Below are 20,167 nucleotides of genomic sequence, written 5' to 3' on the forward strand. Positions count from 1 at the left end.
CCATGTTTATAGAGATGGCTGTGTAGCTATTTCCATGTTTATACAGATGACTGTGTAGGTATTTCCATGCATATCCAGAAGGCAGTGTTGATATTTCAATGTTTATAGAGATAGCAGTTTAGTTATTTCCATGTTTATATAGATGGCAGTGTAGATATTTCCATGTTTATACAGAAGGCGGTGAAGATATTTCCATGTTTTTAGGGATAGCCATGTAGATATTTCCATGTTTATACAGATAGCGGTGTTGACATTTCCATGTTTACAGAGATGGCGGTGTAGATATTTCCATGTTTATACAGATAGCGGTGTAGATATATCCATGTTTATACAGATCGTGGTGTATATATTTCCATGTTTATACATATAGATGTGTAGATATTTCCATGTTTATACAGATAGCGGTGTAGATATTTTCATATTTACAGAGATAGAGGTGTAGATATATCGATATTTGCACAGATTGCGGTGTACATATTTCCACGTTTATACAGATAGTGGTGTAGATATTTCCATGTTTATACAGATAGCGGTGTAGATATTTCCATGTTTATACAGATAGCGGTGTAGATATTTCCATGTTTATACAGATAGCGGTGAAGATATATCCATGTTTACACAGATTGCGGTGTAGATATTTCCATGTTTATAAAGATAGCGGTGTAGATATTTCTATGTTTATACAGATGACTGTGTAGATATTTCCATTTGTATACAGATGGCAGTGTAGATATTTCCATGTTTATACAGATGGCAGTGTAGATATTTCCATGTTTATACAGACTGCTGTGGGGCTATTTTCATGTTTATAGAAATAGCGATGTAGGTATTTCCATGTTTATAGAGATGGCTGTGTAGATATTTCCATGTTTACACAGATGACTGTGTAGATATTTCCATGTATATCCAGAAGGCAGTGTTGATATTTCAATGTTTATACAGATAGCAGTTTAGTTATTTCCATGTTTATACAGATGGCAGTGTAGATATTTCCATGTTTATACTGAAGGCAGTGAAGATATTTCCATGTTTTTAGATATAGCCATGTAGATATTTCCATGTTTATACAGATAACGGTGTTGACATTTCCATGTTTATAGAGATAGCGGTGTAGATATTTCCATATTTATGCAGATAGCGGAGTAGATATTTCCATGTTTATACAGATAGCAGTGTAGATATTTACATGTTTATACAGATATCGGTGTAGATATATCCATGTTTATACAGATTGTGGTGTAGATATTTCCATGTTTATACAGATAGCGGTGTAGATATTTCCAGGTTTATACAGATAGTGGTGTAGATATTTCCATGTTTACAGAGACACAGGTGTAGATATTTCCATATTCACACAGATTGCTGTGTACATATTTCAATATTTAAACCGACAGCTCTGAAGGTATTCCCATGTTTACACAGATACTGTTGTAGATGTTTCCATGTTTATAGAGATTGCAGTGTAGATATTTCCATGTTTATAAAGATAGCGGTGTAGATATTTCCATGTTTATGCAGATAGCGGTGGAGATATTTCCATGTTTATATAGATAGCGCTGTAGATATTTGCTTGTTTATACAGATAGCGGTGTAGATATTTCCATGTTTATACAGATAGCGGTGTAGATATTACCATGCTTATAGAGATAGCGGAGGAGATATTTCCATGTTTTTACAGATAGCAATGTAAATATTTGAATGTTTATACAGATAGCGGTCTAGATATTTCCATGTTTATATAGATAACGGTGTAGATATTTCCATTTTTATACACATAGCGGTGTAGTTATTTCCATGTTTATACAGATGACTGTGTACATATTTCCATGTTTATACAGATGGCGGTGTAGATATTTCCATGTTTATACAGATAGCGGTCTAGATATTTCCATGTTTATACAGATAGCGGTGTAGATATTTCCATGTTTATACAGATAGCGGTGTAGATATTTCCATGTTTATACAGATAGCGGTGGACATATTTTCAAGTTTATACAGATAGCAGTGGACATATTTTCATGTTTATAGAGATGGCAGTGTAGATATTTCCAAGTTTATACAGATAGCGGTGTCGATATTTCCGTGTTTATACAGATAGCGGTGCAGGTATTTCCATGTTTGTAGAGACAGCGGTGTAGATATTTCCATGTTTTTACAGATGGGGGTGTAGATATTTCCATGTTTATACAGATGACTGTGTAGATATTTCCATGTTTTTTACAGATGGCGGTGTAAATATTTCCATGTTACGCAGATAGCGGTGTGGATATTTCCATGTTTATACAGACAGCGATGTAGATATTTCCATGTTTATAGAGATGGCTGTGTAGTTATTTCCATGTTTATACAGATTGCAGTGTAGATATTTCCATGTTTATACAGATAGTGGGGTAGATATTTCCATGTTTATACAGATGACTGTGTAGGTATTTCCATGTTTATACATATGGCGGTGCAGATATTTCCATGTTTAGAGAGATAGCCATGAAGATATTTCCATGTTTATACAGACAGTGGTGTAGATATTTCCATGTTTATAGAGATAGCGGTGTAGACATTTCCATGTTTATAGAGATAGCAGTGTAGATAATACCATAGTTATACAGATAGCGGTGTAGATATTTCCATGTTTATACAGATAGCGGTGTAGATGTTTCCATGTTTATACAGATAGCGGTGTAGATATATCCATGTTTATACAGATCATGGTGTATATATTTCCATGTTTATACAGATAGCGGTGTAGATATTTCCATGTTTATACAGATAGCAGTGTAGGTATTTCCATATTTACAGAGATAGAGGTGTAGATATTTCCATATTTGCACCGATTGCGGTTTACATATTTCCACGTTTATACAGATAGTGGTGTAGATATTTCCATGTTTATACAGATAGTGGTGTAGATATTTCCATGTTTATACAGATAGCGGTGTAGATATTTCCATTTTTATACAGATAGCGGTGTAGATATTTCCATGTTTATACAGATAGCGGTGTAGATATTTCCATGTTTATAAAGATAGCGGTGTAGATATTTCTATGTTTACAAAGATTGCGGTGGAAATATTTCCATGTTTATACAGATAGCGATGTAAATATTCCCATGTTTATACAGATAGCGGAGTAGATATATCCATGTTTATACAGATAGCGGTGTAGACATTTCCATGTTTATACAGATAGCGGTGTAGATATTTCCATGTTTATACAGATTGTGGTGTAGATATTTCCATGATTAGACAGATAGCAGTATAGATATTTCCAGGTTTATACAGATAGTGGTGTAGATATTTCCATGTTTACAGAGACAGAGGTGTAGATATTTCCATATTCACACAGATTGCGGTGTACATATTTCCATATTTAAACCGACAGCTCTGAAGATATTCCCATGTTTACACAGATACTGTTGTAGATGTTTCTATGTTTATAGAGATTGCAGTGCAGATATTTCCATGTTTATAAAGATAGCGGTGTAGATATTTGCTTGTTTATACAGATAGCGGTGTAGATATTTCCATGTTTATACAGACAGTGGTGTAGACATTTCCATGTTTATAGAGATAGCGGTGTAGATATTTCCATAGTTATACAGATATCGGTGTAGATATTTCCATGTTCATTCAGATAGCGGTGTAGATGTTTCCATGTTTTACAGATAGCGGTGTAGATATATCCATGTTTATACAGATCGTGTTGTATATATTTCCATGTTTATACAGATAGCGGTGTAGATATTTCCATGTTTATACAGATAGCGGTGTAGATATTTCCATATTTACAGAGATAGAGGTGTAGATATTTCCATATTTGCACCGATTGCGGTTTACATATTTCCACGTTTATACAGATAGTGGTGTAGATCTTTCCATGTTTATACAGATAGCGGTGTAGATATTTCCATGTTTATACAGATAGCGGTGTAGATATTTCCATGTTTATACAGATAGCGGTGTAGATATTTCCATGTTTACACAGATTGCGGTGGAAATATTTCCATGTTTATACAGATAGCGATGTAAATATTCCCATGTTTATACAGATAGCGGAGTAGATATATCCATGTTTATACAGATAGCAGTGTAGACATTTCCATGTTTATACAGATAGCGGTGTAGATATTTCCATGTTTATACAGATAGCGGTGGAGATATTTCCATGATTAGACAGATAGCGGTGGAGATATTTCAATGTTTATACAGATGACTGTGTAGATATTTCCATTTGTATACAGATGGCAGTGTAGATATTTCCATGTTTATACAGATGGCAGTGTAGATATTTCCATGTTTATACAGACTGCTGTGGGGCTATTTTCATGTTTATAGAAATAGCGATGTAGGTATTTCCATGTTTATAGAGATGGCTGTGTAGATATTTCCATGTTTACACAGATGACTGTGTAGATATTTCCATGTATATCCAGAAGGCAGTGTTGATATTTCAATGTTTATAGAGATAGCAGTTTAGTTATTTCCATGTTTATACAGATGGCAGTGTAGATATTTCCATGTTTATACAGAAGGCAGTGAAGATATTTCCATGTTTTTGATATAGCCATGTAGATATTTCCATGTTTATACAGATAACGGTGTTGACATTTCCATGTTTATAGAGATAGCGGTGTAGATATTTCCATATTTATGCAGATAGCGGAGTAGATATTTCCATGTTTATACAGATAGCAGTGTAGATATTTACATGTTTATACAGATATCGGTGTAGATATATCCATGTTTATACAGATTGTGGTGTAGATATTTCCATGTTTATACAGATAGCGGTGTAGATATTTCCAGGTTTATACAGATAGTGGTGTAGATATTTCCATGTTTACAGAGACACAGGTGTAGATATTTCCATATTCACACAGATTGCTGTGTACATATTTCAATATTTAAACCGACAGCTCTGAAGATATTCCCATGTTTACACAGATACTGTTGTAGATGTTTCCATGTTTATAGAGATTGCAGTGTAGATATTTCCATGTTTATAAAGATAGCGGTGTAGATATTTCCATGTTTATGCAGATAGCGTTGGAGATATTTCCATGTTTATATAGATAGCGCTGTAGATATTTGCTTGTTTATACAGATAGCGGTGTAGATATTTCCATGTTTATACAGATAGCGGTGTAGATATTACCATGTTTATAGAGATAGCGGAGGAGATATTTCCATGTTTTTACAGATAGCAATGTAAATATTTGAATGTTTATACAGATAGCGGTCTAGATATTTCCATGTTTATATAGATAACGGTGTAGATATTTCCATTTTTATACACATAGCGGTGTAGTTATTTCCATGTTTATACAGATGACTGTGTACATATTTCCATGTTTATACAGATGGCGGTGTAGATATTTCCATGTTTATACAGATAGCGGTCTAGATATTTCCATGTTTATACAGATAGCGGTGTAGATATTTCCATGTTTATACAGATAGCGGTGTAGATATTTCCATGTTTATACAGATAGCGGTGGACATATTTTCAAGTTTATACAGATAGCAGTGGACATATTTTCATGTTTATAGAGATGGCAGTGTAGATATTTCCAAGTTTATACAGATAGCGGTGTCGATATTTCCGTGTTTATACAGATAGCGGTGCAGGTATTTCCATGTTTGTAGAGACAGCGGTGTAGATATTTCCATGTTTTTACAGATGGGGGTGTAGATATTTCCATGTTTATACAGATGACTGTGTAGATATTTCCATGTTTTTTACAGATGGCGGTGTAAATATTTCCATGTTACGCAGATAGCGGTGTGGATATTTCCATGTTTATACAGACAGCGATGTAGATATTTCCATGTTTATAGAGATGGCTGTGTAGTTATTTCCATGTTTATAGAGATTGCAGTGAAGATATTTCCATGTTTATACAGATAGTGGGGTAGATATTTCCATGTTTATACAGATGACTGTGTAGGTATTTCCATGTTTATACATATGGCGGTGCAGATATTTCCATGTTTAGAGAGATAGCCATGAAGATATTTCCATGTTTATACAGACAGTGGTGTGGATATTTCCATGTTTATAGAGATAGCGGTGTAGACATTTCCATGTTTATAGAGATAGCGGTGTAGATAATACCATAGTTATACAGATAGCGGTGTAGATATTTCCATGTTTATACAGATAGCGGTGTAGATGTTTCCATGTTTATACAGATAGCGGTGTAGATATATCCATGTTTATACAGATCATGGTGTATATATTTCCATGTATATACAGATAGCGGTGTAGATATTTCCATGTTTATACAGATAGCAGTGTAGGTATTTCCATATTTACAGAGATAGAGGTGTAGATATTTCCATATTTGCACCGATTGCGGTTTACATATTTCCACGTTTATACAGATAGTGGTGTAGATATTTCCATGTTTATACAGATAGTGGTGTAGATATTTCCATGTTTATACAGATAGCGGTGTAGATATTTCCATTTTTATACAGATAGCGGTGTAGATATTTCCATGTTTATACAGATAGCAGTGTAGATATATCCATGTATATACAGATTGCGGTGTAGATATTTCCATGTTTATAAAGATAGCGGTGTAGATATTTCTATGTTTACAAAGATTGCGGTGGAAATATTTCCATGTTTATACAGATAGCGATGTAAATATTCCCATGTTTATACAGATAGCGGAGTAGATATATCCATGTTTATACAGATAGCGGTGTAGACATTTCCATGTTTATACAGATAGCGGTGTAGATATTTCCATGTTTATACAGATTGTGGTGTAGATATTTCCATGATTAGACAGATAGCAGTATAGATATTTCCAGGTTTATACAGATAGTGGTGTAGATATTTCCATGTTTACAGAGACAGAGGTGTAGATATTTCCATATTCACACAGATTGTGGTGTACATATTTCCATATTTAAACCGACAGCTCTGAAGATATTCCCATGTTTACACAGATACTGTTGTAGATGTTTCTATGTTTATAGAGATTGCAGTGCAGATATTTCCATGTTTATAAAGATAGCGGTGTAGATATTTGCTTGTTTATACAGATAGCGGTGTAGATATTTCCATGTTTATACAGACAGTGGTGTAGACATTTCCATGTTTATAGAGATAGCGGTGTAGATATTTCCATAGTTATACAGATATCGGTGTAGATATTTCCATGTTCATTCAGATAGCGGTGTAGATGTTTCCATGTTTTACAGATAGCGGTGTAGATATATCCATGTTTATACAGATCGTGTTGTATGTATTTCCATGTTTATACAGATAGCGGTGTAGATATTTCCATGTTTATACAGATAGCGGTGTAGATATTTCCATATTTACAGAGATAGAGGTGTAGATATTTCCATATTTGCACCGATTGCGGTTTACATATTTCCACGTTTATACAGATAGTGGTGTAGATCTTTCCATGTTTATACAGATAGCGGTGTAGATATTTCCATGTTTATACAGATAGCGGTGTAGATATTTCCATGTTTACACAGATTGCGGTGGAAATATTTCCATGTTTATACAGATAGCGATGTAAATATTCCCATGTTTATACAGATAGCGGAGTAGATATATCCATGTTTATACAGATAGCAGTGTAGACATTTCCATGTTTATACAGATAGCGGTGTAGATATTTCCATGTTTATACAGATAGCGGTGGAGATATTTCCATGATTAGACAGATAGCGGTGGAGATATTTCAATGTTTATACAGATGACTGTGTAGATATTTCCATTTGTATACAGATGGCAGTGTAGATATTTCCATGTTTATACAGATGGCAGTGTAGATATTTCCATGTTTATACAGACTGCTGTGGGGCTATTTTCATGTTTATAGAAATAGCGATGTAGGTATTTCCATGTTTATAGAGATGGCTGTGTAGATATTTCCATGTTTACACAGATGACTGTGTAGATATTTCCATGTATATCCAGAAGGCAGTGTTGATATTTCAATGTTTATAGAGATAGCAGTTTAGTTATTTCCATGTTTATACAGATGGCAGTGTAGATATTTCCATGTTTATACAGAAGGCAGTGAAGATATTTCCATGTTTTTGATATAGCCATGTAGATATTTCCATGTTTATACAGATAACGGTGTTGACATTTCCATGTTTATAGAGATAGCGGTGTAGATATTTCCATATTTATGCAGATAGCGGAGTAGATATTTCCATGTTTATACAGATAGCAGTGTAGATATTTACATGTTTATACAGATATCGGTGTAGATATATCCATGTTTATACAGATTGTGGTGTAGATATTTCCATGTTTATACAGATAGCGGTGTAGATATTTCCAGGTTTATACAGATAGTGGTGTAGATATTTCCATGTTTACAGAGACACAGGTGTAGATATTTCCATATTCACACAGATTGCTGTGTACATATTTCAATATTTAAACCGACAGCTCTGAAGATATTCCCATGTTTACACAGATACTGTTGTAGATGTTTCCATGTTTATAGAGATTGCAGTGTAGATATTTCCATGTTTATAAAGATAGCGGTGTAGATATTTCCATGTTTATGCAGATAGCGGTGGAGATATTTCCATGTTTATATAGATAGCGCTGTAGATATTTGCTTGTTTATACAGATAGCGGTGTAGATATTTCCATGTTTATACAGATAGCGGTGTAGATATTACCATGTTTATAGAGATAGCGGAGGAGATATTTCCATGTTTTTACAGATAGCAATGTAAATATTTGAATGTTTATACAGATAGCGGTCTAGATATTTCCATGTTTATATAGATAACGGTGTAGATATTTCCATTTTTGTACACATAGCGGTGTAGTTATTTCCATGTTTATACAGATGACTGTGTACATATTTCCATGTTTATACAGATGGCGGTGTAGATATTTCCATGTTTATACAGATAGCGGTCTAGATATTTCCATGTTTATACAGATAGCGGTGTAGATATTTCCATGTTTATACAGATAGCGGTGTAGATATTTCCATGTTTATACAGATAGCGGTGGACATATTTTCATGTTTATACAGATAGCAGTGGACATATTTTCATGTTTATAGAGATGGCAGTGTAGATATTTCCAAGTTTATACAGATAGCGGTGTCGATATTTCCGTGTTTATACAGATAGCGGTGCAGGTATTTCCATGTTTGTAGAGACAGCGGTGTAGATATTTCCATGTTTTTACAGATGGGGGTGTAGATATTTCCATGTTTATACAGATGGCTGTGTAGATATTTCCATGTTTTTTACAGATGGCGGTGTAAATATTTCCATGTTACGCAGATAGCGGTGTGGATATTTCCATGTTTATACAGACAGCGATGTAGATATTTCCATGTTTATAGAGATGGCTGTGTAGTTATTTCCATGTTTATACAGATTGCAGTGTAGATATTTCCATGTTTATACAGATAGTGGGGTAGATATTTCCATGTTTATACAGATGACTGTGTAGGTATTTCCATGTTTATACATATGGCGGTGCAGATATTTCCATGTTTAGAGAGATAGCCATGAAGATATTTCCATGTTTATACAGACAGTGGTGTAGATATTTCCATGTTTATAGAGATAGCGGTGTAGACATTTCCATGTTTATAGAGATAGCGGTGTAGATAATACCATAGTTATACAGATAGCGGTGTAGATATTTCCATGTTTATACAGATAGCGGTGTAGATGTTTCCATGTTTATACAGATAGCGGTGTAGATATATCCATGTTTATACAGATCATGGTGTATATATTTCCATGTTTATACAGATAGCGGTGTAGATATTTCCATGTTTATACAGATAGCAGTGTAGGTATTTCCATATTTACAGAGATAGAGGTGTAGATATTTCCATATTTGCACCGATTGCGGTTTACATATTTCCACGTTTATACAGATAGTGGTGTAGATATTTCCATGTTTATACAGATAGTGGTGTAGATATTTCCATGTTTATACAGATAGCGGTGTAGATATTTCCATTTTTATACAGATAGCGGTGTAGATATTTCCATGTTTATACAGATAGCGGTGTAGATATATCCATGTATATACAGATTGCGGTGTAGATATTTCCATGTTTATAAAGATAGCGGTGTAGATATTTCTATGTTTACAAAGATTGCGGTGGAAATATTTCCATGTTTATACACATAGCGATGTAAATATTCCCATGTTTATACAGATAGCGGAGTAGATATATCCATGTTTATACAGATAGCGGTGTAGACATTTCCATGTTTATACAGATAGCGGTGTAGATATTTCCATGTTTATACAGATTGTGGTGTAGATATTTCCATGATTAGACAGATAGCAGTATAGATATTTCCAGGTTTATACAGATAGTGGTGTAGATATTTCCATGTTTACAGAGACAGAGGTGTAGATATTTCCATATTCACACAGATTGCGGTGTACATATTTCCATATTTAAACCGACAGCTCTGAAGATATTCCCATGTTTACACAGATACTGTTGTAGATGTTTCTATGTTTATAGAGATTGCAGTGCAGATATTTCCATGTTTATAAAGATAGCGGTGTAGATATTTGCTTGTTTATACAGATAGCGGTGTAGATATTTCCATGTTTATACAGACAGTGGTGTAGACATTTCCATGTTTATAGAGATAGCGGTGTAGATATTTCCATAGTTATACAGATATCGGTGTAGATATTTCCATGTTCATTCAGATAGCGGTGTAGATGTTTCCATGTTTTACAGATAGCGGTGTAGATATATCCATGTTTATACAGATCGTGTTGCATATATTTCCATGTTTATACAGATAGCGGTGTAGATATTTCCATGTTTATACAGATAGCGGTGTAGATATTTCCATATTTACAGAGATAGAGGTGTAGATATTTCCATATTTGCACCGATTGCGGTTTACATATTTCCACGTTTATACAGATAGTGGTGTAGATCTTTCCATGTTTATACAGATAGCGGTGTAGATATTTCCATGTTTATACAGATAGCGGTGTAGATATTTCCATGTTTACACAGATTGCGGTGGAAATATTTCCATGTTTATACAGATAGCGATGTAAATATTCCCATGTTTATACAGATAGCGGAGTAGATATATCCATGTTTATACAGATAGCAGTGTAGACATTTCCATGTTTATACAGATAGCGGTGTAGATATTTCCATGTTTATACAGATAGCGGTGGAGATATTTCCATGATTAGACAGATAGCGGTGGAGATATTTCAATGTTTTTACAGATGACTGTGTAGATATTTCCATTTGTATACAGATGGCAGTGTAGATATTTCCATGTTTATACAGATGGCAGTGTAGATATTTCCATGTTTATACAGATTGCTGTGTGGCTATTTTCATGTTTATAGAAATAGCGATGTAGGTATTTCCATGTTTATAGAGATGGCTGTGTAGATATTTCCATGTTTACACAGATGACTGTGTAGGTATTTCCATGTATATCCAGAAGGCAGTGTTGATATTTCAATGTTTATAGAGATAGCAGTTTAGTTATTTCCATGTTTATAGAGATGGCAGTGTAGATATTTCCATGTTTATACAGAAGGCGGTGAAGATATTTCCATGTTTTTAGGGATAGCCATGTAGATATTTCCATGTTTATACAGATAGCGGTGCTGACATTTCCATGTTTATAGAGATAGCGGTGTAGATATTTCCATATTTGTGCAGACAGCGGAGTAGATATTTCCATGTTTATACAGATAGCAGTGTAGATATTAACATATTTATACAGATAGCGGTGTAGATATATCCATGTTTATACAGATTGTGGTCTAGATATTTCCATGTTTATACAGATAGTGGTGTAGATATTTCCAGGTTTATACAGATAGTGGTGTAGATATTTCCATGTTTACAGAGACAGAGGTGTAGATATTTCCATATTCACACAGATTGCTGTGTACATATTTCCATATTTAAACCGACAGCTCTGAAGATATTCCCATGTTTACACAGATACTGTTGTAGATGTTTCCATGTTTATAGAGATTGCAGTGTAGATATTTCCATGTTTATAAAGATAGCGGTGTAGATATTTCCATGTTTATGCAGATAGCGGTGGAGATATTTCCATGTTTATATAGATAGCGCTGTAGATATTTGCTTGTTTATACAGATAGCGGTGTAGATATTTCCATGTTTATACAGATAGCGGTGTAGATATTTCCATGTTTATAGAGATAGCGGAGGAGATATTTCCATGTTTTTACAGATAGCAATGTAAATATTTGAATGTTTATACAGATAGCAGTCTAGATATATCCATGTTTATATAGATAACGGTGTAGATATTTCCATTTTTATACACATAGCGGTGTAGTTATTTCCATGTTTATACAGATGACTGTGTACATATTTCCATGTTTATACAGATGGCGGTGTAGATATTTCCATGTTTATACAGATAGCGGTCTAGATATTTCCATGTTTATACAGATAGCGGTGTAGATATTTCCATGTTTCTACAGATAGCGGTGTAGATATTTCCATGTTTATACAGATAGCGGTGGACATATTTTCAAGATTATACAGATAGCAGTGGACATATTTTCATGTTTATAGAGATGGCAGTGTAGATATTTCCAAGTTTATAAAGATAGCGGTGTCGATATTTCCGTGTTTATACAGATAGCGGTGCAGGTATTTCCATGTTTGTAGAGACAGCGGTGTAGATATTTCCATGTTTTTACAGATGGGGGTGTAGATATTTCCATGTTTATACAGATGACTGTGTAGATATTTCCATGTTTTTTACAGATGGCGGTGTAAATATTTCCATGTTACGCAGATAGCGGTGTGGATATTTCCATGTTTATACAGACAACGATGTAGATATTTCCATGTTTATAGAGATGGCTGTGTAGTTATTTCCATGTTTATACAGATTGCAGTGTAGATATTTCCATGTTTATACAGATAGTGGGGTAGATATTTCCATGTTTATGCAGATGACTGTGTAGGTATTTCCATGTTTATACATATGGCGGTGCAGATATTTCCATGTTTAGAGAGATAGCCATGAAGATATTTCCATGTTTATACAGACAGTGGTGTAGACATTTCCATGTTTATAGAGATAGCGGTGTAGATAATACCATCGTTATACAGATAGCGGTGTAGATATTTCCATGTTTATACAGATAACGGTGTAGATGTTTCCATGTTTCTACAGATAGCGGTGTAGATATATCCATGTTTATACAGATCGTGGTGTATATATTTCCATGTTTATACAGATAGCGGTGTAGATATTTCCATGTTTATACAGATAGCAGTGTAGATATTTCCATATTTACAGAGATAGAGGTGTAGATATTTCCATATTTGCACCGATTGCGGTTTACATATTTCCACGTTTATACAGATAGTGGTGTAGATATTTCCATGTTTATACAGATAGCGGTGTAGATATTTCCATGTTTATACAGATAGCGGTGTAGATATTTCCATTTTTATACAGATAGCGGCGTAGATATTTCCATGTTTATACAGATAGCGGTGTAGATATATCCATGTATATACAGATTGCGGTGTAGATATTTCCTTGTTTATAAAGATAGCGTTGTAGATATTTCTATGTTTACACAGATTGCGGTGGAAATATTTCCATGTTTATACAGATAGCGATGTAAATATTCCCATGTTTATACAGATAGCGGAGTAGCTATATCCATGTTTATACAGATAGCGGTGTAGACATTTCCATGTTTATATAGATAGCGGTGTAGATATTTCCATGTTTATACAGATTGTGGTGTAGATATTTCCATGTTTTTACAGATAGCGGTATAGATATTTCCAGCTTTATACAGATAGTGGTGTAGATATTTCCATGTTTACAGAGACAGAGGTGTAGATATTTCCATATTCACACAGATTGCTGTGTACATATTTCCATATTTAAACCGACAGCTCTGAACATATTCCCATGTTTACACAGATACTGTTGTAGATGTTTCTATGTTTATAGAGATTGCATTGTAGATGTTTCCATGTTTATAAAGATAGCGGTGTAGATATTTCCATGTTTATGCAGATAGCGGTGGAGATATTTCCATGTTTATATAGATAGCGCTGTAGATATTTGCTTGTTTATACAGATAGCGGTGTAGATATTTCCATGTTTATACAGACAGTGGTGTAGACATTTCCATGTTTATAGAGATAGCGGTGTAGATATTTCCATAGTTATACAGATATCGGAGTAGATATTTCCATGTTTATACAGATAGCGGTGTAGATGTTTCCATGTTTTACAGATAGCGGTGTAGATATATCCATGTTTATACAGATCGTGGTGTATATATTTCCATGTTTATACAGATAGCGGTGTAGATATTTCCATGTTTATACAGATAGCGGTGTAGATATTTCCATATTTACAGAGATAGATGTGTAGATATTTCCATGTTTGCACCGATTGCGGTTTACATATTTCCACGTTTATACAGATAGTGGTGTAGATATTTGCATGTTTATACAGATAGCGGTGTAGATATTTCCATGTTTATACAGAGAGCGGTGTAGATATTTCCATGTTTATACAGATAGCGGTGTAGATATATCCATGTATATACAGATAGTGGTGTAGATATTTCCATGTTTATAAAGATAGCGGTGTAGATATTTCTATGTTTACACAGATTGCGGTGGAAATATTTCCATGTTTATACAGATAGCGATGTAAATATTCCCATTGTTATACAGATAGCGGAGTAGATATATCCATGTTTATACAGATAGCGGTGTAGACATTTCCATGTTTATACAGATAGTGGTGTAGATATTTCCCTGTTTATACAGATAGCGGTGTAGATATTTCCATTTTTATACAGATAGCGGTGTAGATATTTCCATGTTTATACAGATAGCGGTGTAGATATATCCATGTATATACAGATTGCGGTGTAGATATTTCCATGTTTATAAAGATAGCGGTGTAGATATTTCTATGTTTACACAGATTGCGGTGGAAATATTTCCATGTTTATACAGATAGCGATGTAAATATTTCCATGTTTATACAGATAGCGGAGTAGATATATCCACGTTTATACAGATAGCAGTGTAGACATTTCCATATTTATGCAGATAGCGGAGTAGATATTTCCATGTTTATACAGATAGCAGTGTATATATTAACATGTTTATACAGATAGCGGTGTAGATATATCCATGTTTATACAGATTGTGGTGTAGATATTTCCATGTTTATACAGATAGCGGTGTAGATATTTCCAGGTTTATACAGATAGTGGTGTAGATATTTCCATGTTTACAGAGACAGAGGTGTAGATATTTCCATATTCACACAGATTGCTGTGTACATATTTCCATATTTAAACCGACAGCTCTGAAGATATTCCCATGTTTACACAGATACTATTGTAGATGTTTCCATGTTTATAGAGACTGCAGTGTAGATATTTCCATGTTTATAAAGATAGCGGTGTAGATATTTCCATGTTTATGCAGATAGCGGTGGAGATATTTCCATGTTTACACAGATTGCGGTGTAGATATTTCCATGTTTATAAAGATAGCGGTGTAGATATTTCTATGTTTACACAGATTGCGGTGGAAATATTTCCATGTTTATACAGATAGTGATGTAAATATTTCCATGTTTATACAGATAGCGGAGTAGATATATCCACGTTTATACAGATAGCAGTGCAGACATTTCCATATTTATGCAGATAGCGGAGTAGATATTTCCATGTTTATACAGATAGCAGTGTATATATTAACATGTTTATACAGATAGCGGTGTAGATATATCCATGTTTATACAGATTGTGGTGTAGATATTTCCATGTTTATACAGATAGCGGTGTAGATATTTCCAGGTTTATACAGATAGTGGTGTAGATATTTCCATGTTTACAGAGACAGAGGTGTAGATATTTCCATATTCACACAGATTGCTGTGTACATATTTCCATATTTAAACCGACAGCTCTGAAGATATTCCCATGTTTACACAGATACTGTTGTAGATGTTTCCATGTTTATAGAGATTGCAGTGTAGATATTTCCATGTCTATGAAGATAGCGGTGTAGATATTTCCATGTTTATGCAGATAGCGGTGGAGATATTTCCATGTTTATATAGATAGCGCTGTAGATATTTGCTTGTTTATACAGATAGCGGTGTAGATATTTCCATGTTTATACAGATAGCGGTGTAGATATTTCCATGTTTATAGAGATAGCGGAGGAGATATTTCCATGTTTTTACAGATAGCAATGTAAATATTTGAATGTTTATACAGATAGCGGTCTAGATATTTCCATGTTTATATAGATAACGGTGTAGATATTTCCATTTTTATACACATAGCGGTGTAGTTATTTCCATGTTTATACAGATGACTGTGTACATATTTCCATGTTTATACAGATGGCGGTGTAGATATTTCCATGTTTACACAGATAGCGGTCTAGATATTTCCATGTTTATACTGATAGCGGTGTAGATATTTCCATGTTTATACAGATAGCGGTGTAGATATTTCCATGTTTATACAGATAGCGGTGGACATATTTTCAAGTTTATACAGATAGCGGTGGACATATTTTCATGTTTATAGAGATGGCAGTGTAGATATTTCCAAGTTTATAAAGATAGCGGTGTCGATATTTCCGTGTTTATACAGATAGCGGTGCAGGTATTTCCATGTTTGTAGAGACACCGGTGTAGATATTTCCATGTTTTTACAGATGGGGGTGTAGATATTTCCATGTTTATACAGATGACTGTGTAGATATTTCCATGTTTTTTACAGATGGTGGTGTAAATATTTCCATGTTACGCAGATAGCGGTGTGGATATTTCCATGTTTATACAGACAGCGATGTAGATATTTCCATGTTTATAGAGATCGCTGTGTAGTTATTTCCATGTTTATACAGATTGCAGTGTAGATATTTCCATGTTTATACAGATAGTGGGGTAGATATTTCCATGTTTATACAGATGACTGTGTAGGTATTTCCATGTTTATACATATGGCGGTGTAGATATTTCCATGTTTAGAGAGATAGCCATGAAGATATTTCCATGTTTATACAGACAGTGGTGTAGACATTTCCATGTTTATAGAGATAGCGGTGTAGATATTTCCATAGTTATATAGATAGCGGTGTAGATATTTCCATGTTTGTACAGATAGCGGTGTAGATGTTTCCATGTTTATACAGATAGCGGTGTAGATATATCCATGTTTATACATATCGTGGTGTATATATTTCCATATTTATACAGATAGCGGTGTAGATATTTCCATGTTTATACAGATAGCGGTGTAGATATTTCCATATTTACAGAGATAGAGGTGTAGATATTTCCATATTTGCACCGATTGCGTTTTACATATTTCCAAGTTTATACAGATAGTGGTGTAGATATTTCCATGTTTATACAGATAGCGGTGTAGATATTTCCATGTCTATACAGATAGCGGTATAGATATTTCCATGTTTATACAGATAGCGGTATAGATATATCCATGTTTACACAGATTGCGGTGTAGATATTTCCATGTTTATAAAGATAGCGGTGTAGATATTTCTATGTTTACACAGATTGCGGTGGAAATATTTCCATGTTTATACAGATAGCGATGTAAATATTTCCATGTTTATACAGATAGCGGAGTAGATATATCCATGTTTATACAGATAGCAGTGTAGACATTTCCATATTTATGCAGATAGCGGAGTAGATATTTCCATGTTTATACAGATAGCAGTGTAGATATTAACATGTTTATACAGATAGCGGTGTAGATATATCCATGTTTATACAGATTGTGGTGTAGATATTTCCATGTTTATACAGATAGCGGTGTAGATATTTCCAGGTTTATACAGATAGTGGTGTAGATATTTCCATGTTTACAGAGACAGAGGTGTAGATATTTCCATATTCACACAGATTGCTGTGTACATATTTCCATATTTAAACCGACAGCTCTGAAGATATTCCCATGTTTACACAGATACTGTTGTGGATGTTTCCATGTTTATAGAGATTGCAGTGTAGGTATTTCCATGTTTATAAAGATAGCGGTGTAGATATTTCCATGTTTATGCAGATAGCGGTGGAGATATTTCCATGTTTATATAGATAGCGCTGTAGATATTTTCTTGTTTGTACAGATAGCGGTGTAGATATTTCCATGTTTATACAGATAGCGGTGTAGATATTTCCATGTTTATAGAGATAGCGGAGGAGATATTTCCATGTTTTTACAGATAGCAATGTAAATATTTGAATGTTTATACAGATAGCGGTGGACATATTTTCAAGATTATACAGATAGCGGTGGACATATTTTCATGTTAATAGAGACGGCAGTGTAGATATTTCCAAGTTTATAAAGATAGCGGTGTCGATATTTCCGTGTTTATACAGATAGCGGTGCAGGTATTTCCATGTTTGTAGAGACAGCGGTGTAGATATTTCCATGTTTATAGAGATGGCTGTGTAGTTATTTCCATGTTTATACAGATTGCAGTGGAGATATTTCCATGTTTATACAGATAGCGGTGTAGATATTTCCATATTTACAGAGATAGAGGTGTAGATATTTCCATATTTGCACAGATTGCGGTGTACATATTTCCACGTTTATACAGATAGTGGTGTAGATATTTCCATGTTTATACAGATAGCGGTGTATATATTTCCATGTTTATACAGATAGCGGTGTAGATATTTCCATGTTTATACAGATAGCGGTGTAGATATATCCATGTTTACACAGATTGCGGTGTAGATATTTTCATGTTTATAAAGATAGCGGTGTAGATATTTCTTTGTTTACACAGATTGCGGTGGAAATATTTCCATGTTTATACAGATAGCGATGTAAATATTTCCATGTTTATACAGATAGCGGAGTAGATATATCCATGTTTATACAGATAGCAGTGTAGACATTTCCATGTTTATACAGATAGCGGTGTAGATATTTCCATGTTTATACAGATAGCGGTGGAGATATTTCCATGATTAGACAGATAGCGGTGGAGATATTTCAATGTTTATACAGATGACTGTGTAGATATTTCCATATGTATACAGATGGCAGTGTAGATATTTCCATGTTTATACAGATGGCTGTGTAGATATTTCCATTTTTATACAGATGGCAGTGTAGATATTTCCATGTTTATACAGATGTCAGTGTAGATATTTCCATGTTTATACAGATTGCTGTGTGGCTATTTTCATGTTTATAGAAATAGCGATGTAGGTATTTCCATGTTTATAGAGTTGGCTGTGTAGATATCTCCATGTTTACACAGATGACTCTGTAGGTATTTCCATGTATATCCAGAAGGAAGTGTTGATATTTCAATGTTTATAGAGATAGCAGTTTAGTTATTTCCATGTTTATACAGATGGCAGTGCAGATATTTCCATGTTTATGCAGAAGGCGGTGAAGATATTTCCATGTTTTTAGGGATAGCCATGTAGATATTCCCATGTTTACACAGATACTGTTGTAGATGTTTCTATGTTTATAGAGATTGCAGTGTAGATATTCCCATGTTTATAAAGTTAGCGGTGTAGATATTTCCATGTTTATGCAGATAGCGGTGGAGATATTTCCATTTTTATATTGATAGCGCTGTAGATATTTGCTTGTTTATACAGATAGAGGTGTAGATATTTCCATGTTTATACAGACAGTGGTGTAGACATTTCCATGTTTATAGAGATAGCGGTGTAGATATTACCATAGTTATACAGATATCGGTGTAGATATTTCCATGTTTATACAGATAGCGGTGTAGATGTTTCCATGTTTTACAGATAGCGGTGTAGATATATCCATGTTTATACAGATCGTGGTGTATATATTTCCATGTTTATACAGATAGCGGTGTAGATATTTCCATGTTTATACAGATAGCGGTGTAGATATTTCCATATTTACAGAGATAGAGGTGTAGATATTTCCATATTTGCACCGATTGCGGTTTACATATTTCCACGTTTATACAGATAGTGGTGTAGATATTTCCATGTTTTTACAGATAGCGGTGTAGATATTTCCATGTTTATACAGATAGCGGTGTAGATATTTCCATGTTTACACAGATTGCGGTGGAAATATTTCCATGTTTATACAG

Source organism: Pan troglodytes, chromosome 23 (genome assembly GCF_028858775.2).
Source record: "Pan troglodytes isolate AG18354 chromosome 23, NHGRI_mPanTro3-v2.0_pri, whole genome shotgun sequence".
NCBI lineage: Eukaryota > Metazoa > Chordata > Mammalia > Primates > Hominidae > Pan > Pan troglodytes.